The 24,770-nt window shown below is 47.5% G+C and overlaps 1 long non-coding RNA gene across 1 annotated transcript in view; it reads right to left on the minus strand.

Moving 5' to 3' along the window:
• LOC143828846 (uncharacterized) overlaps positions 1 to 24,770 on the minus strand; it is a 46,497-nt gene that overhangs the window by 16,010 nt on the left and 5,717 nt on the right. The window contains exon 2 of the long non-coding RNA XR_013227933.1: positions 17,567 to 17,853. This is a non-coding gene — a long non-coding RNA (uncharacterized LOC143828846). The remainder of the gene's footprint in view (positions 1 to 17,566; positions 17,854 to 24,770) is intronic.

A 24,770-nucleotide genomic window follows, 5' to 3' on the forward strand; every position in this document is an offset into this window, starting at 1 on the left:
GGGTGAGGAGACAGTAGATGCTGTCCTGCTCTCCTGTGTGCATATATGCTGTACACCTTTGTGAACAGCCATGCTTCCTCATTGTGCTATCCGAAAGACCCCCGCTGTTGTCCAGGGGACGCCCAAGAGCATGCCGCTAGGGGAGATGACTCGGTCCAGTATCAAAAAGAGAGCCATCTTGCAGCAGCCTGGCTGTTTCTGATTCCCACAAACCTCTAGGGTTCTCAACCTGGGGGTCAGGACCGCTTTGGGGGTCGAACGACCCTTTCACAGAGGTCGTGGCAGGGCAAGCAGCTTGGCCGGAGGGGGGGGCATTCACACAACAGCCTTGCAGGGTAGATCGAGATAGAGCATTCGTCTGTCTGGAGCAGCAGAAAAGAGAGAGATCGGCATGGTGGGACAAGAGGCAGAACTGAACTGAGAAACCCTCAGGTAAAAAAACACCAATTTATGTACAATCATGAACAATGGATCTTCACACCATTGCTCAGTTTAATTTCTGTGAAAGAACACTTGCATAATTTTATGGTTGGGGGTCACCACAACAGGAGGAACTGTATTAAAGGGTCGCGGCATTAGGAAGGTGGAGAACCAGTGCTCTAGGGGGGCAGAGGACTCTCCAGAATTGACCCTTGAGTCCCTGGGAAAGTTCTGCATTCACTTCCTTACGCCTTCCAAAGCAGGGGTAGTCAAACTGCGGCCCTCCAGATGTCCCATGGACTACAATTCCCATGAGCCCCTGCCGGCGACCGCCGGCAGGGGCTCATGGGAATTGTAGTCCACGGACATCTGGAGGGCCGCAGTTTGACTATCCCTGTTCCAAAGGTTGGTTGTTACCGGAACAAGGAGGAGAGAGGGAAATCTTCGGAGCGATTCAACTAGTTGACAACACCGCCATCTTGTGTCGGCAAATCTCTTTCTTTTACCAAAGGAGAAAATGCGGTTAAAATGCACAGGAGGCCACAATGCAAGTAATTCTAGACAGAAAGGAATCTGTTACGTGCCAAAGATGCAGAATACCGCATGGCTCCTTGCTTCACATTTTGTCAAATGCTTTCTTGTGATGAGAGAGTTTGTTTTTAGATTCTGCCTTGCATGGAATTTTAGGGTTAGGTCCTTCTGGCCAGAGGCAGGGAGTGTGTGTGTGTGTGGGGGGGGGGGGGGGGTTTAAGTTGGCGGATCCAGGTTGGAAAACTGGAGATGCACCCCAGGGAGGACAGTGGGGTACCATACCATAGAGTCCAACCTTTTAAAGCATCCATTCTCTCTGAAGGAACGGGTCCCTGTAGTCTGGAGATGAGCTGCAATTATGGGGGACCTCCAGGTGCCACCTGGAGGCTGGCATCCCTACTGAATGGACGGATGCTTTCCAGACTGTTAGAATTCCGCCCCAGCCCCAGGTAAGAAGTTTCTCAGAAGGCTTCATTTAGGCTGCCGTGCTTCGAGGGAACGGCAAATCAATACGGCTTTGTAAATTTTTAATGTTTGTTCAGCATGAAACACTGCAAATAAAATACGCTCGCCACAAGAAGGGCCAGTCTTCGCAGTTCATTTGGCGAAAAATGTCAGATCAGCACTCCACCTAACTACCAGCCATGGATATGGCCTTAAAAACATCGGGGCTCATAAATCAAGAGCAAAATTTGAATAACCTCTTGTGGCAGGTAATTTCTCAGCACTCCTAAACTCTCTCTCTCTACCTCCAGCAAGGATGATAAAAGCAGCGGTTGGGGGAGCTCAGTGTGTGAATACCAAGCCCAAAATTAAAAACTCGAGCGGTATCATTTTGCGCCGTCTGGCCGGAGGAAATGCAAAACAGTTGCACCCTTGAGAATGTAGAAAAGATGAAGAGCTAGGTTTTTGTTACCTCGCTTTTTACTACCTAGAGGAGTCACAAAGCCTTCCCCCCACAACAGGCAGCTTGTGAGGTAGATGGGGCGGAGGGAGCTCTGACAGAACTGCTCAGTGTGGACAGCTCTAACAGGACTGTAACTAGCCCAAGGTCACCCAACTGGCTGCATGTGGAGGAACGGGGAATCAAACCCAGTTCTCCAGATTTGAGGCCACTGCTTTTAACTGCCACATGGAGGTTGCTTTCAAAAGAAGAACAAAATTTGTGGCGGAGTATAAGTTTAGCTCCTCCTCCGCCACAAATTTTATTAGTCTTGAAAGAGCTACTGGACACTTGCTCGTATTTTCTGCTTCGGACAGACTAACACAGCGACCCATGTCTCCTGAGAATGGCTACTCTGCAAAACAGAGAGCTGCGTCCCAGATTTAGAAGACGAAGAGTTGGTTCTTATATGCCATTTTTCTCTACCCAAAATAGGCTCAAAGTGGCTTACATTCGCCTTCCCTTTCCTCTCCCCACAACAGACACACTGTGAGGGAGGTGAGGCTGAGAGAGCCCTGATATTACTGAAGAAGAACAAGAGTTGGTTCTTATGTGCCACTTTTCTCTACCCGAAGGAGTCTCAAAGTGGCTTACATTCGCCTTCCCTTTTCTCTCCCCACAACAGACACCCTGTGAGGGAGGGGAGGCTGAGAGAGCCCTGATATTACTGAAGAAGAAGAGTTGGTTCTTATATGCCGCTTTTCTCTACCCAAAGGAGTCTCAAAGCGACTTACATTCACCTTCCCTTTCCTCTCCCCTCAACAGACACCCTGTGAGGTGGGTGAGGCTGAGAGAGCCCTGATATCACTGCTCGGTCAGAGCAGCTTTATCAGTGCTGTGACAAGCCCAAGGTCACCCAGCTGGCTGCATGTGGGGGAGTGCAGAATTGAACCTGGCATGCCAGATACGAAGTCCACACTCCTAACCACTACAATAAACTGGCTTGATACCACTTCAAAGTTTTTCTTTACCCTCTATCATCTTCCCTTTAGCATTAAGCATTAGTCAACCAAAGGCACCACAGAGTCTTACAGTACTGTAATTCAGAAGGTCTCAGCTTAATCTCCATCCTCTGCAGCTGAATATGTGCCACTGAAGACCCACAGTGGAGGTGCTTTGGCTTTGTACCAGAGCATCTGCTTGGCATGCGGTAGGTCCCAGGTTCAAGCCCTGCATCCCCAGCTGAAAAACAGGATAAGGAAATGTCACAGATCTCCACCTTAGATCCTGGAGAGCCACTGCCAGTTCAAGAAGACAATACAGTCAGGGATAGACCAATTAGGGATACCAGTTCCCGGGTGGGATCTGGGCATCCACTGGAATTAGAGGTCTTCCCCAGGCAGCAGAGATCAGTTCTCCTGGAGAAAACGGCTGCTTTGAAGGGAGGAATCCGTAGGATTGTACTCCACTGAGGTCCCGCCCTGCCCAGGTATTTCCCAACCCAAAGTTGACAACCAAGGGTCTGATTCAGTATAAGAGAAGAAGTCCCAGGTTCAGTTCCAGGCTCTTCCTGTTAAAAAGAGTGAATGGAAGGCAATGTTAAAGACTTCCGCCTGTGATGCTATAGAGTCAAGGGCGGACGGGGTGCATTGGTCAAAATGGTCCTCTGTGAAGCAGCAGGGCAAACTGCGCCATTGCAAACACCTGGCAGCAGCCCGGTGCCACACATTGCAAAATAAGGATGTGTGAGGCAGGATGCTGGACTAGATGGACAACTGGTCTGATCCAGCAAGGCTCTTCTGAGGTTCTATTGAAGGCCTCAGATCAGACCAGGGGTCCCTCTAGTGGCCAGCTAGTTCCTCTGGAGCAGGGGTAGTCAACCTGTGGTCCTCTAGATGTCCATGGACTACAATTCCCATGAGCCCCTGCCAGCATTTGCCAACAACAGGGCATCGAAGCAGAGGCCTTCCTATGACGCTGCCTCCTGGCTCTGGGATTCAGGGACTTACTGCGTCTGAATGTGAAGGTTCCCCTCAGTCACCGCGATAAACTTATCCCCCATGAATCTGTCATGTCCTCTTTGAAAGTTGTTTATTCCTGTGGCCATCACCGCATCCTCTGGCAGCGTACTCCACATTTTGATCACTCTCTGTGTATTTCCTGGGGGCCCTCCAGAACCCACTACCCATCACTGGTATGCATGAAGTAAATAAATAATTTTTAAAACCAGTATTGTGCTGGCCTAGAATGTATTTCCTTGACATCTGTGCAATGTTTTTTTTTTGTTTGTTTGTTTAATTCAGAGGCAGGTGAATGTTAAATCTTCACCAGCATTCGCCAGTACTCAGTGGAGAAAGATCCGGGCCACCTCATGTGTAAGAAGGAGGCCTCCTCAAAAGTACGGGAGTGCTAGGCAAACACACTCTGAGTCACAAGACTTAACGCTACCTCCATCGCACACTAAGGACGGTTTTGTTTTCTCAGTTCATTGACTGTGATTTCCCCAATGGGGTCTTCAAACGTGATGGAGATCTATTGACAGCCTCGAAAGCTATAATGTGTCACCAGGTGATTTAGTTAATGACAATGTCCCCCAGGGGAAGAGTGCCAAGTGCTCTCCTGGGCTGGTCCTCCATGGCCAGCAGAGGGCAGAAGTCCTGCAAACATAGATGCTTCTTGACAAAAGGCATTTCTTTTCCAAAAGGGCTGTAGGAGGAGTGGGGAACCCAAACCGAAAGGAAATCTGTAGGCTAAATAAATGTTCTAAAATATCCATTCATTTGTCTCTTCTTTGTTATGATTTCGCAATTTTAATCAACAGGCCCAAAAGTTCTATTTTTTTAGATTTTTCCATTTCTTAAATCAACAATCAAAACGGTATCCCGGGTATTTTGCCCGTTTTCCTGCAGCTTCGTCAGTGATTGTTAATCCCAATACTCAGTTTATGGTATGGCCCAGTTTATGGTACGACCCCACTGCGTACGGGCAGGAATCTATGAGCAGAAGCCTATGTGATATCCGATAAAATGGAGTATTGAGATTGAGTATTGATTCTGATGAAGGCATAGGAAAACGGGAAGAATACCCGGGATACCGTTCTGATTGTTGATCACATTTAAGAAATGGAAAATATAAAAATAGAACTTTTGGGATTTTCTTGATTAAAATTTTGAAAGCATAACAAAGAAGAAACGAATGAATATTTTAGATTTTTTTTTTTTTAGCCTACAGATTACTTGGAGGAATCAATGGCTTGGCTACTAGTAGGAGGGGTTGTAGAGCCGCTTGTGGCGCAGAGTGGTAAGGCAGCAGACATGCAGTCTGAAAGCTCTGCCCATGAGGCTGGGAGTTCGATCCCAGCAGCCAGCTCAAGGTTGACTCAGCCTTCCATCCTTCCGAGGTCGGTAAAATGAGTACCCAGCTTGCTGGGGGGTAAACGGTAATGACTGGGGAAGGCACTGGCAAACCACCCCGTATTGAGTCTGCCAAGAAAATGCTAGAGGGCATCGCCCCAAGGGTCAGACATGACCCAGTGCTTGCACAGGGGATACCTTTACCTTTACCTTTAGGAGGGGTTGTAGCATAATAGAGGTCGATCATGTCAGATTTCACACGCTAAGCACTGTCCGCGCTAGTTATTCCTTGGATGGGCGACCACCAAGGAGGACTCCGCAGTGGAAGGGAACAGCCAACGACCATTGCTTCTCACTGACCTTGAAAGCTCCTTGCTAGGATCACCAGAAGTTGGCTATAGCTTGACGGCACGTTCCACACACACATGCTGCTAAAGCAGGGGTGGCCAAACTGTGTCTCTCCAGATGTCTAAAGGTAAAGGTAAAAGTATCCCCTGTGCAAGCACCGAGTCATGTCTGACCCTTGGGGTGACGCCCTCCAGCATTTTCATGGCAGACTCAATACGGGGTGGTTTGCCAGTGCCTTCCCCAGTCATTACCGTTTACCCCCCAGCAAGCTGGGTACTCATTTTACCGACCTCGGAAGGATGGAAGGCTGAGTCAACCTTGAGCCGGCTGCTGGGATCGAACTCCCACCCTCATGGGCAAAGCTTTCAGACGGCTGCCTTACCACTCTGCAGCACAAGAGGCTCTTCTCCAGATGTCTATGGAATAGAAATCCCAGCTGGCAGGGGCTCAGGGGATTTGTAGTCCATGGACATCTGGAGAGGCACGGTTTGACCACCCCTCTGCTAAAGGGGAAAAAGGTGCTGACTAGGCGATCTTAGAAGCTTAGCACGGTCAGTCCTGGTTTGTTCTTGGATGGGAGAATAATGGTGGTCCCCATTTGGGTTTTCAAGGCGAGGGAAAAACAGAGGTGGTTTGCCATTGCCTTCCTCTGCGTAGTGACCCTGGACTTCCTTGGCAAGGCAAGCAATGGCAAAACCACCTCTGTTGATCTATGGCCTTAAAACCATACGGGGTCAGCATTGCTGTGACTTGGCAGCACCTCCCAAAGCTATTAGATCCAAGTCTCTCAGTGGAACAGGCTTCCTCGGGAGGTGGTGGGTTCTCCATCTTTGGAGATTTTTAAACAGAGGCTGGAGAGCCATCTGACGGAGAGGCTGATTCTGTGAAGGCAAAGGGGTGGCAGGTTACAGTGGATGAGCAATTGGGATGTGAGTGTCCTGCATAGTGCAGGGGGTTGGACTAGATGACCCATGAGGTCCCTTCCAACTCTATGATTCTATGATTCTAAGCTCGCCCTCTTATACTACATGACCTTCCTTTTGCATAGGATCCATTCTGTACACGCCTGAACCTCCTGAACCTGCACCTGTCAAAATGACAAAGGAAGTAAGTGATGGGAAAGCTTTGGAAAGCTGCTGACAGTCTGAGTCAAAAATGCTGACTTTGATAAAAACCCAGCTTCTGATTCAGCACAAAGCAGTTTCACATCACCTTCTGCACTAGCTTGGCGTCGTGATAAAGAGCGACAGCCACAAATCTGAAGAGCAGGGTGTGATTCCCCACTCCTCTCTACATACAGCCAGCTTGGTGACCTTGGGCTAGTCGCAGTCCTGTTAGAGCTGCTCTCACTGAGCAGTCCTGACCGAGCTCTCTCAGCCCCACCTACCTGACAAGGAGTTTGTTGACAGGGGGGAAGGGAAAGGTGTTCGTAAGCCGCTTTGGGTAGTGAAAATCGAGGTATAAAAACCAAATCATCTGTTTCTATATGCAGAAGGTGTGCTTGATCAATGGGTAATTACCACTAGAAGGGAAATTGTGTAGTACTCAAAGGGAGGAAGGTCATACTAGAAAGTTAGACGAAGCAGCATCCGTCGATTTCTCAGGGAAAGGGTTCACTTTCAACACTCCTGCATCTGTTCCCGCAGCCTGCCTGTGCCGTTGTGAGCTAATGCTGCCACCTGTGGCTCCACAGCACGGGAGCGCATGGCCACAGTTATTAAACCGTGACCTCTTGGATCACAGAGGGCGCCAGAAGTGAGAGATACAGCTGTGATTTCTGCACATGGTCTTGCAGCGACTGCGCTGAGAACAATCCTTTCATGCGAATCTCGCTCAATTAAATACCGTAGCTTCTCCATTATGAAACCCACAAAGAATCCAAAGTACTCTCGTGTCTGATTTTCTGCAGTGATAAAACGTAAGCTTGGTTACCTACGCCCGGCTAGGCGGACGGGGGGGCAGAGTTGTACAAGCACTGACCTTTGTTGTCATCTCTGGCTGGGGGGGGGGTTGGGGGGGACACAAACCGTTGGAGGGCGACGCGAAGAAATTCGACATGCCGGGGCGGGCACATGTAAATGAGGGCCAAGCGAATGACGGCGAGAGCCAGCGGTCACTAAAACATTAGGGTCTAATTTCTAACAAACCATTAGCTGCGTGGGGAATTGTCAAACATTATTAAACGTAATTTGCCACATCTGCTTTATTAGGGGAGTCATTGGGCACATATGCCGTTGATGTTGCACAGTATCGGGGCCTTCTGGCCTGCACTGCTGCAGGGATGAGGTTTTTTGGGAAGCAAAACGGTCACATGAGATCGGTAGGTGGGATCGTGCCCAGCCATAGATCCAGTGGACACATGGTCACGGAACCCAAAAGGTGGCAGCCGGCACTTGCTTTATCGTTGTGGGGTGGTTTTATTCTAATGTAACGATCCCCAACCTGTGGGTAAACGGACCACATGTGGTCCGTCGACTAATTGGAGGTGGGCCGCGAAGAACGCCTTCTCCCCTCCCCTGGCCCTTTACTTCATCCCCCCCGGCCCTTTACAACACACTTCGGGTGTCCTTGTCTCCCATCACTCCCAGATGGGACTATCTCGTTGCAGAGAAACAAGCTCAGGGTTCCCATTGATTTGTCATTGTCATGAGTTAAAATTATGTTCATTGTTGTGGCGTGTCTGTATCTTATTTTGAAGGGATGTTCAAACATTACCATACCTTTACCTTTACCTTTACTATATATTCAATATATGGTTTTAAAAAAAAATTTACATGTTTTTACAGGCATTTTTCATTAACAATTTTATATACATATATAGAATAAGACTTTTTCATGTGTAATTTGATGAATGGATGCATTAACCTCTGATAAAGATATTTTTTTATGGAAATACTTTTGGTCCATAGTTTTAGTAATTCACAACTTTTCCCAGGGAGGTTTATATAGTTTTATAGATCATTTAGGCTTTTTGATGAGATGTTGTTAAGATTAATGTTCCCTAACTGGTGTTTTTTTTTTTTAATCCTTCCTTTCCACCTTTTGTTTACACAATGTGTTCCTAATAGACTGTGAGAGTTCGAGGGGCTTGGCGGGAATCTAGCTAGCTACTGTCCTGTGACCTCAGTTCTGATGTGAAGCCACACATGACATCGTATCTTCACCAGGATGTTCCATGATTCTGGTGAATCCTAGAGTGTCATCCCAAAGTCATGTCATTCACCCTGGAAACTAAGCAGCCATGATTACTTTGGGGATAGGAAATTAACCAGGGAAATACAGGGCTGGGCTGTGGAGGCAAGTAAAGGCAAACCATCTGTGAAGGTCTCTTGCTTGAAGATCCTCATGAGGCATCACCATAAGTCCTCTGTGAGTTGACAGGACTTTGCACCACCAATGAAGCAGATAATATGGCTTCCATTTTTTATGTTTATGTTAAGTCCCTCTTTGTCACATTGTACAGGGCCAATTCCTGGAGACTTTTGGAGCTGGTTTCTATGTAAGGTCTGCTGCTAGTCTATCTATTGCAGCCTTCCTCAACGTTCTTACCCCTGAGAAACCCCTGAAACATTCTTCAGGCTGTGAGAAACCCCAGAAGTGGCGCAATCATGCAGAATATGGTTGGGAAGCGTAGTTGTGGACACGCCCACCTGGGGCCCATCATTGGCCATTTTAGGGAGGAGAGGACAGGTCAACATGAACATATATGGTCATATCACAGCTATGCACTGAATCTAAATGTGAGAAATGAATGAATGAATGAATGAATGAATGAATGCATGCATGCATGCATGAATGAATGAATGAATGAATGAATGAATGAATGAATGAATGAATGAATGAATGAATGAATGAATGAATGAATGAATGAATGTTTAAGAAGTGTAAAAAATATATTTGAAAAATTAACTCCCAACAATTTGGAAAACCCTTCCAAGGCCATCAAGAAACCCCAGTGTTTCATGAAACCCTTGTTGAGAAAGCCTGAAACAAAAGTTTACCTACCTTTGAAAATAGCATTTATTTCTATACTAGGGGCAAAGCCTGTTGTACTCAAGAATACAACGGGCGCTAGCACACATGCCTGCCCTGTGGCTTTCCTGGGTGCTGACCCTCCCCGTGCCCCGTTCCCTGCTGGATCTTGAGATCCAGCGTGTTGGAGATGATTGAAAAGCAGGAGACTCTAATCTCAAGAGCCCAGTTTGATCCCCCACTCCTCCTCTATGTGCAGCGAGTACTTTAATGAAAGACCACAACGGATGTCCAGGGTCAGAACACAGAGAAGAAGACTTGGGTTTTTTGACCCCCTGTTTTTACTACTCGAAGAAGCCTCAAAGTGGCTTACAATTGCCTACTTTTTCTCTCCCCACAGCAGAAACCCTGTGAGGTAGGTGGGGTTGAGAGATCTCTGCAAGAATCACACCCCGCTTTTCATAGCCCAAAGTAGCCTCAAAGCAGCTTACATTTGCCTTCCCTTTCCTCTCCCCACAACAGACACCCTGTGAGGGAGGAGAGGCCGAGAGAGCCCTGATATTCCTGCTCAGTCAGAACAGCTTTATTAGGGCTGTGACGAGCCCAAGGTCTCACAGCTGGCTGCATGCAGAGGAGCGGGGGGAATCAAACCTGGCACAGCAGATTAGACACCACCACTCTTAACCGCTCCACTCCACAGGCTTGCAAAAGGCAAGCAATGGAAAATCACCCTTGAACATCTCTTGCCTGGAAAACCCTATGGGGTCACCATACGGCTGGCTGTGACTTGACCCACAGAAGCACCAAGCAGCCGTGCATAGAAATCAGCAGCACCTCTCCATTCCGGTGCCTTTTCTCCAGATATTGGCCCGGATACATGCAGAGCCCATTGCCCAGCCCACATGGAGACGGCGTCGCCCATCAATATCAGCCAGCCATTAATATTTAAAAGGAAGCCTGCTCTGAATCGCATCGGGGGAGGTTTAATTCTAATATCGGAGCTGCGCCTGATAGGCCATAAGCACCGGCATCGGCCACATCATTGAGCTGGGCCTCTAATCTTGATCAAAACTAATAACGCCATCCATAACACTGCAAAGATTTATTTGTTCTGACAGATCTATACATTAAACAAATCGCCCGGCCGCCCTGAATGCTAAGTCGATGGGGCTGCTTTCGGAAAGGGAAGGGATACGATATATCTGTGTGACTGTCTGAAACCTGCCTCCAGAGGACGAGGGGGAAAGCCACTGGGTGCCTGGTGAACACAGCTCCACTCCATGCAAGGTTGCCAACCTCCTGGGGGGAGGCGGAGGTCTCTTGCGATTACAACTCATCTCCAGGTGATAGAGGTCAGTCCACCTGGAGAAAATGGCCACTTTGAAAGTTGGACAGTATGTTGTTGTACCCCATTGAAGGTCCTCCCCTCCTCAAAACCCACTCCTCTGGCTAAACTCCCAAATCTCCAGGTGTTTTCCAACTTGGCACTGGCAATCCTCAGAATCACACCGAACTGGAAGAGACCACCAAGGGCCATCTAGTCCAGCCCCCCACCTTATTGGGGACTTAAAAATCACACACTTCTGACAAGTGGTCATCCAATCTCCTCCTAAAAACCTCAGCAAAGGGGACTCCACCATCCTCTGAGGCAGCCTGTTCCATCTACAAACAGCCCTCGCTGCCAGAAAATTCTTTCTAATATTTAAGGGGAATCTCTTTTCCCGTAATTTGAACCCATGGCTCCTAGTCCTTGTCTCTGAAGTTGCAGTCAACAAGTTGTCCTCCTGCAGAATCATAGAGTTAGAAGGGAGTTCCTGGGTCATCTAGTCCAACCTCTTGCACTATGCAGGACACTCACAACCCTCTCGCTCTTCCACTGCAACCTGCCACCCCTTGAACTGTCACAGAAACAGCCTCTCCGTCAGATGGCTCTCCAGCCTCTATTTAAAAATCTCCAAAGATGGAGAACCCACCACCTCCTGAGGAAGCCTGTTCCACTGAGAAACCACTTTGTCAGGAACTTCTTCTGGAGGTTTAGACGGAATTTGTTTTGCATTAATATCATCCCATAGGTTCTGGTCTGTCCCTCTGGGGCAAGAGAGAACAGCCCCATCCTCTATATGGCAGCCTTTGAAATGGTTATCAGATCCCCTCTCAATCATCTCCTCTCCAGGCTAAACAGGCCACGCTCCCCCAACCTTTCCTCCTACGTCTTGGTCTCCAAACCCCTCACCATCTTTGCTGCCCTCCTCTGGACACGCTCCAAATAGGAGCACACTTGCAAAGGCCCCATTTTGAATCCAAAACAAATTTCTGAAGACATGATATAAACTTGGAAAGACGGTAAACAGCCTCTTGTTTGCCACCCGCTTATGGCCCCTCCAGCAGCAAATCCCATTCACATCCTTAAATAAAGAGTTTTAAAAGAGTCACCCAGCCTTATTATCTCCTCTCTCCAAAGGGTTTTTATTGGCCTTTAATGGCATATTGAGTTCGGGGAGAGGGGCGGATTCTCATCAACATGGGTTTTCAACCCAGGCTTTGCTTTAGGAGATGCCTCCCTCCCTGATGATTCATGGTCTGAGATGAAGAGCATTTATGAGACTTCCGACATTTAATTGGCTTCCCTTTTGTTTTAATTTCCTTCGCCTTGCTTTGGAGTGATAAAATTTCAGGCAAACAATTTCCAAGAGAGAGTGAGTAGGCCATGGTAAGTTAGCAAGGGGACATGGCTCAGTGGAAGGAAGAGCTTCTGCTTTGAATGCAGAAAGTCCCAGTTCAATCATGTGAACATAAAAAGAGCCCTGCTGGATCAGACCAGTGGTCCTTCTAGTCCAGCCTCCTGTCTCACATGGTGGCCAACCAGTTCCTCCGGAGGGCCAACAACAGGGCAAAGAAGCTGAGGCCTTCATTAGAATATCAGAAGAGCCTTGCTGGATCAGATCTCTGGTCCATCTAGTCTTGCATCCTGCCTCACACAGCGGCCAGCCAGTTCCTCTGGAGGGCCAACAACAGAACGTAGAGGCCGAGGCCTTCGTTAGAACATCAGAAGAGCCCTGCTGGATTAGACCAGTAGTCCATCTAGTCCAGCTTCCAGTTTCACACGGTGGCCAGCCAGTTCCTCCAGAGGGCCGATAACTGGGCAAAAAAAGCCAAGGTCTTCATTTGAACATAAAAGACCCCTGCTGGATCAGATCAGTAGTCCATCCTGTGTCACACAGTGGTCAACCAGTTTTTCTGGGCAGCCAATGACTTAGCAAAGCGGCCAAGGCCTTCCCCTGATGTTGTCTCCTGGCTCTGGGATTCAGAGGCTTCGTGCCTCCGAATGTTAAGGTTCCCCTCAGTCTCTGCTGCTAGTAATCATGGATAGTTTCACCTTCCATGGATCTCTCTAATCCCCTTTGAAAGCTATTTATTCCTGTGGCCATCACTGCATCCTTGAGCAGCAAATATCACATTTCAATCACTCTTTGTGTAAATTAGCATTTCCTTTTGGCGCTCTTGAAACTACTGCCCATCAGCTTCATTGGATGCGTTCAAATCCTAGCATTTTGGGAGTGGGAGAAAAATTTCTCATTGTCAGGGTCTCTCTTCCACCTACATAATTTTATAAACCATCATGTACCACTTTAGCTGTCTCCTTTCTAAGCTGAAAATTCCCAGACTCTTCAGCTTTTCCACCTAGGGAAGGCACCCCAACCACAAAAGCATCTTGACCACCCTCCTCTGTACTTTTTCCAGCACTGCCATGCCCTTTTTGAGACTGTACACAGTACTCCAAATGAGGCCACATCATTGATCCATACAGGGGCATTACAATATTGGCCAATATATCCTCAATCCCTTTTCCGATAATGCCTGAAACAGAGTTTGCATTTTTCACCACTACTAGAAGAAGAAGAAGTAGAGCTGGTTCTCTCCCCGAAGGAGAGAACTGCTTTTCTCTCCCCGAAGGAGTCTCAAAGCGGCTTACATTCGCCTTCCCTTTCCTCTCCCCATAACAGACACCTTGTGAGGGAGGGGAGGCTGAGAGAGTCCTGATATTACTGAAGGAGAAGAAAAGTTGGTTCTTAGATGCCGCTTTTCTCTACCCGAAGGAGTCTCAAAGTGGACCGGGATGGAAGTAATGTAAAATATCTCCATCTAAGGCCCTAGAGCAGTGGTCCCCAACCTGCGGTCCGCAGCCTGGTGCCGGGCCGCGAAGGCCAGGGCACCGGGCCGAGATTCCCTCTCCCCGCCCCCCCCCCCCGAGTAAAAAACTTCCCAGGCCACAACCTTGCGGCCCGGGAAGCTTCTTACTGCGGGAGGGGGGGGGGAGAGGGAATCAGGGCCGTGCAGCGCGCATGTGCGTGGCCGCGCATGCACGCTGCAAGGGCGGGGCAGTTGCCCTGCCGGTCCCCAGCCGAAAAAAGGTTGGGGACCACTGCCCTAGAGAGCTGCTGCCGGTCTGAGTAGACAATACCGATGGAGCAAGGGCATTGCAGCTTCCAGTTCTCATGCATTTAGATTGGTTACTCATCTACAGAAATAATCCACCTGATGCACTAAAGCGGATTCTGTTTTCTGGAAACCTCGACTGCGAAAGGAAAGCTGTTTCCATCAGCAGGGCGTAGAAGTGCTTTCCCACCCCGGAAAAGAACTCCGGCTGGAAGTGACAAAGGGGGTTTCTGGTATCTATCATTATGTTTCCACCTCACCTGGCTAACTCGAAAATCACGGGCTGCACAGCAGCAACGGAAGACAGCTGCATACTGTCATTGGCAATCAGATGTCATTTCCCCTCCTCCTTTCCTCTTGTGTGCTCTTCTCTCTCTCTCTCTCTCTCTCTCTCTCTCTCTCTCTCTCTCTCTCTCACACACACACACACATCCTACCAAAGACACAAAAAAATCAACCAACTGCAAAGATCAAACGGGGAGGGAATTTGGTTAATTTTGCCGCTCAGGAATCTGAGCTTAGGAAATCAGAACAACCTTCCTTGGGACCCTAAAGAGAGACCCTGCACAAAACCTGGCCTCCCTGAAAAGCAATTCTTGCATTTATTTCATTTTTCATACTTATATTAGAAAACGAGCTTGGTGTAGTGATTAGTAGCAGGGACTTCTAATCTGGCAAGTGTAAGCCTCCTTCAGGTAGAGAAAAGTGGCATGTAAGACCCAACTCTTCTTCTTCTTCAGTAATATCAGAGCTCTCTCAGTCCCACCCTCCTCACAGGGTGTCTGTTGTGGGGAGAGGAAAGGGAAGGCAAATGTAAGCCGCTTTGAGCCTCCTTCGGGTAGAGAAAAGCCGCATATGAGAACCAACTATTCTTTTTCTTTTATATTCTATTTTTCTGTCCTGCACACAAAGCGATCTCCAGATGTACAGAAAACTAACGGCAGCAGACTCACGCAATTGTACAACAGTGGTTTGGTTTCCAACAGCTCTTTCAGCCGTCATGGAGTCTTATATTTCCCCCTATAGCTATCCAGAGGTGACCCTTCCCTCTTTGACATAGAGATCCAGCGTTTCAGGGTTTTTTCATGGCTGGGGTTTTTATTTGGCAAAATTTATGGCTAGTGTCCCCAGGTGGTAGCTAGAGATGTCCTGGTATGACAACTGGCCTCCAGGTGATAAAGATAGCTCACCTGGAGAAAATGGCTGCTTTGAAAGATGGACTCTATGACATTTTATCTCATATACCTCCCCAAGTCCTGCCTTCCCCAGGTCCCACCTGCCATGGGGGGGGAATAATTAAAAAAAAACAGCTGCCACCCAAGGTGGAGCCAATTACAAAATGTCAGGAAGGTCAACATATTCAAAAATGATTTGGATGAATGAATAGAGGGAATGCTTATTAAATTTGCAGCTTATACTAAACTTGGAGGGGTAACAAACACACTAGAAGACAGAATCAGTTTACAGGATGATCTTGATAGGCTAGAAAAGTCATCTGGAATGAATATAATGAATTTCAATAGTGATAAATGTAAAATTTTTCATTTAGGTAGAAAAAATCATGCATCACTATAGACTGGGCGAGACTTCTCTTGGCAGTAGTACATGTGAAAAGGATCTGGGGGTCTTAGTAGACAATACATTGAACATGAGTCAGCAGTGTGACTCGGTGGCTAAAAAGGCCAATGGGATTTTGAGCTGTATGAAAAAAAGTATAGTGAACAGATCACGCAATGTGATGTTACTGCTTTACTCCGCTGTGGTTCGGCCTCACTTGGAGTACTGTGTTCAGTTTGAGCACCACAACTGAAGAAAGATATAGAGGAACTGGAAGATGTCCAGAGGGCTATGAAGATAGCGAGGGATCTGGAGACCAAGTCCTATGACGAAAGGTTGAGGAAGCTTGGTCTATTTAGCCTGGAGTGAAGATGAGTATGTTAAACATCTTCAGATATTTGAAGGGCCGTCATGGAGAAGAGGGAACAGAGTTATTTTCTGTTGCCCCAGATGGTAGGACCAGAACCAAGGGGCTAAGATTAATTCAAAAGAATTTCTGTCTAAACATCCGGAAGAAGTTCCTGACAGTCAGAGCGGTTCCTCAGTGGAACAGGTTTCCTTGGGAGGTAGTGAGTTCTCCTTCTTTGGAAGCTTTTAATCAGAGTCTAGATCAGGGGTAGTCAAACTGCGGCTCTCCAGATGTCCATGGACTACAATTCCCAGAAGCCCCTGCCAGCATTCGCTGGCAGGGGCTTCTGGGAATTGTAGTCCATGGACATCTGGAGGGCCGCAGTTTGACTACCCCTGGTCTAGATAGTCATCTGAGAGAAATGCTGATTTTATGAACTGAGGCAGATTGTGAGTGGGTGGGCAGGAAGGGATGTGCCAGAGTTTGTCTCTTGTGGCCCTTCCTTGCATACCCAGGGAATTGCTGATCGCCACTGTGGGATGGTAGGTGAATTTCCTCCAGGCCAGGCTGGATTCTGGAGATTTTGGGTATGGGGCATAAAAATTCGGGTCACTGTGAGTCAGCAGGTTGCTGTGAATTTCTGCATTGTTTGACTAGATGACCCCGAAGGTCCCTTCCAACTCTATGATTCTCCACATTTCTGGCAGATGCTCTGTTTAACAGGATCCCTTTTCTTCTGCACAGCCAACCAGAAGCCCAAAGGCTTCACCTGGCCCTGCCTTTTTTTCTAAAACCACTCTGCGGGCACCAGAAAAAGTGTTGATGGTTGCTACGGCGCTCACAGGCATCATGTTGAGGCCTCCTGTACTCAGGTATTCTTGTGGACAAAAGAGTAAGGCGCATTACGAAAAACCAGGTTTCCCCTAAGTAAAATACCTTTTTATCGCCTCATCCTTTCTTAATGTTTCATTTTCCTAAACCCTACAGCTAATAACGCTGATTCGGGGGGAGGGGGGGAGGCCGTTTCCTGGCACAAGGGTTAGAGTGCAAGACGGCAATGCGAGAAGGCTGTTCTTTTCCGCAACGTCAAAATGTTTATTATTCTAATAGGTGAGCTTAACGGGGGCTCTTGGCTGCGCTCCCAATGGCAGGAATGGCTTTTCTTCCATCTGAAGTGGGGGAACATTACCCCGGATAATTGGAAAACCTGAACAATAAGCACTGCGCTAATTTCCAAGAGCCCCGGAAAGTGAACCTAACTAGAAAGGAAGCCGAAATTAACTCGCCGTTGGCTGCTACGTCGCGGGAGGTAATGTGAACCGGCAAGGAGGGCCGATTTTTAATAATCTCAGATGTTGTTAGTAATAATGAGCAGTAACTGGGGGCGATTAATCATCCCGTAATGGGACTCATTCGCTCTCGGCTTTCGGCTCTTCTTGGGGGCGCTACCTTCTCCCGGCCACTCCCCCCCTCCCTTCCCACGATGATCTATCGGGCTAATATATCTTCCGAGGGAGCTTCTAGCCTAATGATCTATTAGCCCGATGCGTCATCGGAGTGAGGAAGATGATGATGATATACGGCTGTAGGGCTGGTGCCATTGCCAGCCCCGAAAAGGTCAGGCAGCACATTCCATAGACTTATGGGACAACCCGTCATCCTTGAAGTTGCTCGCACCGTACCCAGAGAGGAACCACTGAAACAAACACGGCTTACCTGGGCGGGTCGGCCTTCCGATGACTATCGGGCTGAAACCCATCTGTTTGATATGTTACGGCTGAGCAGAAACCGCCTGCTTTGGTCCAGGGGCAGTCTTGTATGAAGATGTAGTTCTCTAAGGTTGCCTTTGGATGCCAGTGGTGGATGGGTGGGTAGGGTTGTCAGATCCTGGTGAGGAAACTTGTGGAGTTTTGAGGATGGAGCCTCGGGAGGGGAGGAATTTTGGGCAGAGAAGATTCTGGTATTGTCTAGAAGAAGTTGGTTCGTATTGCTGTTTCTGTTGGCTGCAGAGGAGAGGACACGTAGTAATGGGTTTAAACTTCAAGTACAACGATATAGGCTAAATATCAGGAAAAGGTTTTTCACAGTCAGAGTAGTTCAGCAGTGGAATAGGCTGCCTAAGGAGGTGGTGAGCTCCCCCTCACTGGCAGTCTTCAAGCAAAGGCTGGATACAAACTTTTCTTGGATGCTTTAGGATGCTTAGGGCTGATCCTGCATTGAGCAGGGGGTTGGACTAGATCGCCTGTATGGCCCTTTCCAACTCTATGATTCTATGATTCTATGTATATGCTGCTTTTCTCTGCCCAAAGGAGGCTTAAAGTGGTTTACAGTCACCTTCCCTTTCCTTTCCCCACAACAGACACCCTGTGAGGTGGGTGAGGCTGAGAGAGCCCTGATATTACTGAAGAAGAAGAGTTGGTTCTTATATGCCACTTTTCTCTACCCGAAGGAGTCTCAAAGCAGCTTGCAATCACCTTCCCTTTCCTCTCCCCACAACAGACACCCTGTGAGGGAGGTGAGACTGAGAGAGCCATGATATTACTGAAGAACAAGAAGAGTTGGTTCTTATATGCCGCTTTTCTCTACCCAGAGGAGTTTCAAAGCGGCTTACAATCACCTTCCCTTTCCTCTCCCTACAACAGATACCCTGTTTGGGGGGTGAGGCTGACAGAGCCCTGATATCACTGCTCGGTCATAACAGTTTTATCAGTGCTGTGGCAATCCCAAGGTAACCCACCTGCCTAAGGAGGTGGTGAGCTCCCCCTCACTGGCAGTCTTCCCCCCCCCTCACTGCTCCCGCCCACATGGGGGGGAGCAGGGAATCAAACCTGGCCAGATTAGAAGTCCGCACTCCTAACTACTACACCAAGCTGGCTCTGGGTGCTGGAGAACTTCCTGGTGCCTAAGCTGTTGATAGCAGGAAGAGGATATGGAGAGAAATTGTCTCACCCAGCATGCCTCTCCTGGTTGCATGGCATTGTACACCGCAGATGCTATGAATTATCTTAAGGGAGATTTACTGGGCCTGAAGGTATCTGATATGTATATTTAAAAACCCAGCAAGTCCACGGAAATCTGGCCAGGCATTAACGAATCCCTGTCGCTAGCATTTCGGAGGCATTTACGATACCTTCTGGGTTTCTTACCAAACCCCGTGCAATTTGATTTCTTTTTAAAAGGAACCCACTGAAGAGTGTCGCGGCTTTGTAATTCGAAAGCATTGCTCTGCGCTTCGCGTGGCGCTTCTGTATTATTCGGTCGGCTCAGCAGTCAGGAGTTACACTGAATTACGGGAAGTAACAGAGCAGAAAAGCTCTCTGTCTGGAATGGAACAAAAAAAGAAATGACAGAGCGACGAGGGCGGGCTTCTATCCCTTTCTTTTTCTCCACCTTCCATCCCCAAATTCATGGTAATGATGCGTCAAATGGAGATGCGTTAGAAGGCATGATTGCGCGCCGTTCTTTTGTGAAAGCTACCTTGAAAGAGTCGAGGCGGGAGTGGGGATAACTTTGACAATTGCTTTTAACTGGGATTTGTCTTGATTGATCTGTGACTCCAGCATGGAAAGGAAAGAAGATAGATTGGGGGGGGTGGGAGCTTCAAACCATGATAGAAATCACAAGATGTCATAGTCCCATTGTATACGGCACTGGTCAGACCACACCTGGAGTACTGTGTGCAGTTCTGGAGGCCTCACTTCAAGAAGGACGTAGATAAAATTGAAAGGGTACAGAGGAGAGCGACAAGGGTGATCTGGGGCCAAGGGACCAAGCCCTATGAAGATAGGTTGAGGGACTTGGGAATGTTCAGCCTGGAGAAAAGGAGGTTGAGAGGGGACATGATAGCCCTCTTTAAGTATTTGAAAGGTTGTCACTTGGAGGAGGGCAGGATGCTGTTTCCGTTGGCTGCAGAGGAGAGGACACGCAGTAATGTGTTTAAACTTCAAGTACAACGATATAGGCTAGATATCAGGGGGAAAAATTTTCACAGTCAGAGTAGTTCAGCAGTGGAATAGGCTGCCTAAGGAGGTGGTGAGCTCCCCCTCACTGGCAGTCTTCAAGCACACTTTTCTTGGTTGCTTTAGGATGCTTAGGGCTGATCCTGCATTGAGCAGGGGGCTGGACTAGATGGCCTGTATGGCCCCTTCCAACTCTATGATTCTGTGATTCTAAATATGAACAGGCTAGGTTGGCCATATTTGGGTCAGGAAATTAATGGAGACTTAGGGGGCAGAGCCTGGAAAACATTGGCTTCGGAGAGGTGAGACCCCTAATGTGAATGTTGACGTTTTTGTTCTGTTGATTCTTTATGCCAATACAGGGATTCTGATTCCCCAAGAATACAGAGCATGCCATTGATACCTTGTGGCCCACTGATGGACCTTTGCTCCATATGTTTCTCCAATCCCCTCTTGAGCAGAGTTTTTCTATTCTACTCAGGATGTGAACTGCTCCATTCAGTTAGGGCTAATCCTGCGTTGAGCAGGGGGTTGGACTAGATGGCCTGGATGGCCCCTTCCAACTCTATGATTCTATGATTCTATGATTCTAAGAAAATCAGAAGGAACCTTGTTAGGAGCCATCACTGAGAAAGCCCTTCCTCTGGTAACAACAGAACAGTTCTGTCAGAGCTCTGTTAGCCCCACCTACCTCACAAGGTATCTGTTGTGGGGAGAGGAACGGAAAGGTGATTGTAAGCGGCTTTGAGAATCCTTCGGGTGGTGAAAATCAGGGTTTAAAAAACAACTCTTCTTCATCTTCTTCTAACCAAACTGTCCTGGAGCCAGGCATCTCCAAGAGTCCCCAAGAGGATGGCCAAAAAGGATACAAAAGAGGGGGTGAGATTCAATCTCTCCACTGTGCAGATGCCAAAGCCCCTACAAGACGAAGCACAGAAACTCAACCTCAGCTACTGCACAGTGGCCAAACTCTTTGACAGACATCTGAGATGGCCTATCAACAGGGGAACTGATCAGCTATACAGCTTACAGAGTCTTCAGGCAGGATGTCTGGGGACTGCAGGGAGAGCTCTCTTTCCCTGTTCCTCCAATGGAAACGTTCCTCCAAGAATCGCCAGCATACTTTTGCATCTGTGCATCCCCTGCATTACAGAAAGGGAAGCCTAATTCAGACACACCCCACCCCTCGCTTTATTTATCTCTTGCATGAGGACTTGAGGAATAAAGATGGCTCCCAAGCACTTTCTTGATATATGGACTGGAACGCTAGAAACCTTTTTCTTCTTAACATTATTTCTTTCCGTCCTAAGAAGGAGATGGGCCTCCTTTTCCTATTGAGGAAACCACATGCCTTTTTGTAAGTCGGTGGAGGGAGGGGGGGGACGGGAGGGACAAAATCAATGGAATTATTACAGAGAGCAAACACATTGCTACTTAGCATGAATAAAATGGATGGATCAGGCCCGAAGGGTCAAAGGCATTTGTCTTGAACGTCCAACCTGTTGTTGAATGATTTAGTGCCTCGTTCGAGGGGGATATGAAACAATAATTTGGCTTTCGGTGAGCAGACAAATGGCGTGGTGGAGCCGACAAGACTCCTCCACGAATATTTATAAAGCGGCCGTTGGAGCTATTCGGCCTGATCCAGCCCTTTATGGAAGTCTCTGTTCATTTATCCAGGGCCGTCCCAACTTAAGGGTAACACAGTCTATTTTGAAAGGTGGGCACTAAACGAAGCAAATTAATGAAGTGCAAGGAATCTGTGTTTCAAAACGTCTGACATGGAGAGCATTTAGTTCTATATAAATGGATCATGGTTATCTTTATGGTCTGCAAAATTCTAGGCAGTCTTCATTGCATGGTTTATGATGTTCATTATATCTCTATGTTTAATTATATCTGTTTGATTTAATTGTTCTGCCATTTTTAAATCTCGTTTACTGTACGAATTTCCTAATGTATTCTCTAAGGTTGTGATCCAGTTCTTTTTACTGCATTGCCTTTTGTATTTATTTATTTATTATTATAGGAGCCTCTTGTGGCGCAGAGTGGCAAGGCAGCAACCATGCAGTCTGAAAGCTCTGCCCATGAGGCTGGGAGTTCGATCCCAGCAGCCGGCTCAAGGTCGACTCAGCCTTCCATCCTTCCGAGGTCGGTAAAATGAGTACCCAGCTTGCTGGGGGGTAAACGGTAATGACTGGGGAAGGCACTGGCAAACCACCCCGTATTGAGTCTGCCAAGAAAACACTAGAGGACATCACCCCAAGGGTCAGACATGACTCGGTGCTTGTACAGGGGATACCTTTACCTTTTTTATTTATCATTATATGGTGTTATATTGTGTCGACTGCATTGTTCTTAATTGTGTAATCGAGCTTTATGGGAACTGTGGCCTAAACTTAACCCGGAAATTGAGGCAGCAGGAAAAGAAGATCCAAGATGGGATGGATTATAGAGTATATTTATTTGTTTGTTTGTTTGTTTGTTTAATTTATTTCCTTCCATTCCCAAGACTGGCTCATGGTAGGTTACAAACGTCCAATAAATACCCCAGTAAAACCCCATTAAAACAGACAAAAAATACAATAAAAACCAAAGAAGTCTAAGAAAACTCCCCTATTTCCCACCTTACCTCCATCTCTGCAGGGATAGAAAGAGGGATCAGATCATGAGACCATCTGCTGGATGACTGGGAGGGGCATCTTCCTCACTACCCCAGCCTCAACCATAGAGGTCAGTGGCTGTGGATTAGAATAAATGGGTCTGAGATAGCCAGGCCAATGTTCTGACTCAAGATATTGTTTATTTTTTTTGTTAAATTTAGATTCAGGATTTCCAATCTGGAAGTTTCCTGGAATCACAACTGATCTCAAGACTACAGAGATATATTCTCCTGGAGAAAACGGGTATGTTGGAGAGGGGACACTGTGGCATTGTATCCAGCTGAGGCCCCTCCCCTCCTCCAACCCCTCCTCCCCAATCTCCGCCTCCAAATCTCCAGAAATTTCCCAACCCAGAATAGGAAACCCTATCTAGATCCCCCCCCTTTCCATTCCAGAACACCTAAGGCGACACGAACCACAACGGTAAATAAAACGCACACTTCTCCCATTGGGAGGAATCCAGTACAAACATACAATAAACCAGCAAGGGTATAAAAAGTCATTCAATGAGCAAATCACATTGTAAAATGGAAAATCAGCCCCCTCCCCTGCAGTAACCATAACAATCCAAAGACACCAGCAATAAGGTCTTATAGCGGTAATGGAACGAATGCAAGCCGTAAAAACAAAACAATAACGACGCCGACATAATAGCAATAAAGGCAACTGAATTACTGCAGCCGATAACATCCACAAAACCTCCTGGGGTGGCAAGGAAGCTTTTTTAATATTTCAGGCCAAAGACCAAGGAACCAACTGAGCTTTTGTTAACAACTAGTTTCACAGTGTGGGAGCCGTGGCCAAGAAGGCTCTGTCCCAAGTCAAGTTGTGCTGGTTTGAAAGTAAAAGCTGAAGAGACAAAAAGATCATCTACATAACACCTTTTAGGACGGCCAACCCAATGAACCCTGGCAGTGTGCAAGCTTTTAGGTCCCCCAGAACTCTCCATCATGCCTGATGTTGGTGGTAGAATGTGCCATCAAGTCACAGCCAACTTATGGTGACCTCATAAGGCAAGAAACAAGCAGAGGTGGCTTACCATGGCCTTGCACCTGTGCAGCAACCCTGGACTTCTTAGGTGGTCTCCCATCCATGTATTCACCAGGGTCGACCCTGCTTAGCTTCTGAGATTTGACAAGAGCAGGCTAGCCAGGGTCATCAAGAATAGGACAAGAATTGAATACAGGTGGTTTGCCATTGCTGCCTCTGTGTAGGGAAGAGTATTCTTTAGATTAGGCTTCTTTCTCCTTTCCTCTGTAATGTAGATGTGAATGTAAATCTAAGAGCCAGCTTGGTGTAGTGGTTAGGTCGGAGTGTGGACTTCTAATCTGGCGAGCCGGGTTTGAATTTGCGCTCCCCCACATGCAACCAGCTGGGTGACCTTGGGCTCACCCCAGCACTGAGAAAACTACTCTGACTGCATAGGGCTCTCTCAGCCTCCCCTCCCTCACAGGGTGTCTGTTGTAGGGAGAAGAAAGGGAGGGCGACTGTAAGCCGCTTTGAGACTCCTTTGGGGAGAGAAAAGCAGCATAGAAGAACCAACTCTTCTTCTTCTTCAGTAATATCAGGGCTCTCTCAGCCTCCCCTCCCTCACTGGGTGTCTGTTGTGGGGAGAGGAAGGAAAAGCGATGCAAAGCCACTTTGAGAGTAAACGGGGCAAAACAACCAACTCTTCTAATGTGACCTACATTTGTCCTCCGTAGGTAATGTCTTGAAAGTTGCTTTGTGCCAGGTGGTGTAGTGGTTAAGAGTGGTGGCTTCTAATCTGGTGAGCCGGGATTGATTCCCTGTTACTCCACCTGCAGCCAGTTGGTTGACCCTGGGCTAGTCACAGCCTAGATAGCGCTGTTCTCACAGAGCAGTCCTGTCAGAGCTCTCTCAGCCCCATGTGCCTCACGGGGTGTCTGTTGTGGGAAGAGGAAGAGATTGTCAGTCCCCTTGAGATCCCTTTTGGCAGTGGAAAGCAGGGTACAAAAACAGCTCTTCTTCTTCATGATATTTGGAACCATAAGGATAGGGACGGCGTTTTAGACTCCTTAGCTTCTTCCTTATTCTCAGCGCTCGTTCATATTTCTCTCAGATGGAAATAATATAAAAATCCATAACGGAACAATCATTGTCATTTTCAATGGATATTTTTATTAACACTTCCATAAAAATTCAATTAGAAAGCAATGGGCTACAAGAGTCTTATTTTAAATATGCAGCAGGCCTGATTATGCTATTTATTTTTACAAAGAACACTTCAGCATGAAAACACCCTCGCGAATCTCAGAGGTGCCGCATGCAATGTCTCAT

Source organism: Paroedura picta, chromosome 2, assembly GCF_049243985.1.
Source record: "Paroedura picta isolate Pp20150507F chromosome 2, Ppicta_v3.0, whole genome shotgun sequence".
NCBI lineage: Eukaryota > Metazoa > Chordata > Lepidosauria > Squamata > Gekkonidae > Paroedura > Paroedura picta.